Consider the following 850-nt stretch of genomic DNA (forward strand, 5'->3'; position numbering starts at 1 on the left):
CTTTCTTTCTTTCTTTCTTTCTTTCTTTCTTTCTTTCTTTCTTTCTTTCTTCCTCTTCCTCCTCTTGTTGTTGTTGTTGTTGTTGTTAATTGTTGTTATTATTATTATTATTAGAGAAAGAGTCTTGCTCTGTCACCCAGGCTTGAGTGCAGAGGGGTGATCATAGCTCACTGCAGCATCAACTTCCTGGGCTCAAGTGATCCTCCTGCCTTGGCCTCCTGGGTAACTGGGAATAGAGGCATGCTCACCCACGCCTGGCTAACATAATTTATTTCTTGATGAATCCTTTGAAATAACATTTTAGTCCTGATTCTTTATACCGATTCTGCTATTTACTGTCTGCATGACTTCGGGCAAGGTATTGAAATACTATAAGTTTTACTGTTAGGAAAAAATGATGGTATCTCCTTGGCAAATTTCTTTTGAAGATTATTGGAATGGTGTGCCTGAAATGCTAGCGAAGTACCTGGTTTATAGTAGATAATTGAGAAATGGTCTTTTATTATTATTCAAATATATACCTTTCTGTGGGAATTTTAATTCTCTAACTTTTTCTTTTCTGCTTTCATATAGTTCGTTTTCCTATATGAATGTATCTTTGAGTACATATTTGAAAACTTCTGAGGATTTTAAATAAAGATCTCCTTACAACAATTATTTATTACAAAAATTGTTACATGCTTGTAAATAAAAAACCAGGCAGTAATAGTAAAAGCATCTACGATTTACCACCTATAGCAAATTTATCTTTTGTGCTATGTTATTAAATTGAACTGCAGAGTATGAATATTTCATTTTTAAAAATATATAAAGCAGATCAGGTTAAATGCATAAACTTTTAAATTAAATT

The sequence above is a fragment of the Mandrillus leucophaeus genome, unplaced genomic scaffold, assembly GCF_000951045.1.
Source record: "Mandrillus leucophaeus isolate KB7577 unplaced genomic scaffold, Mleu.le_1.0 Scaffold74, whole genome shotgun sequence".
Lineage (NCBI taxonomy): Eukaryota > Metazoa > Chordata > Mammalia > Primates > Cercopithecidae > Mandrillus > Mandrillus leucophaeus.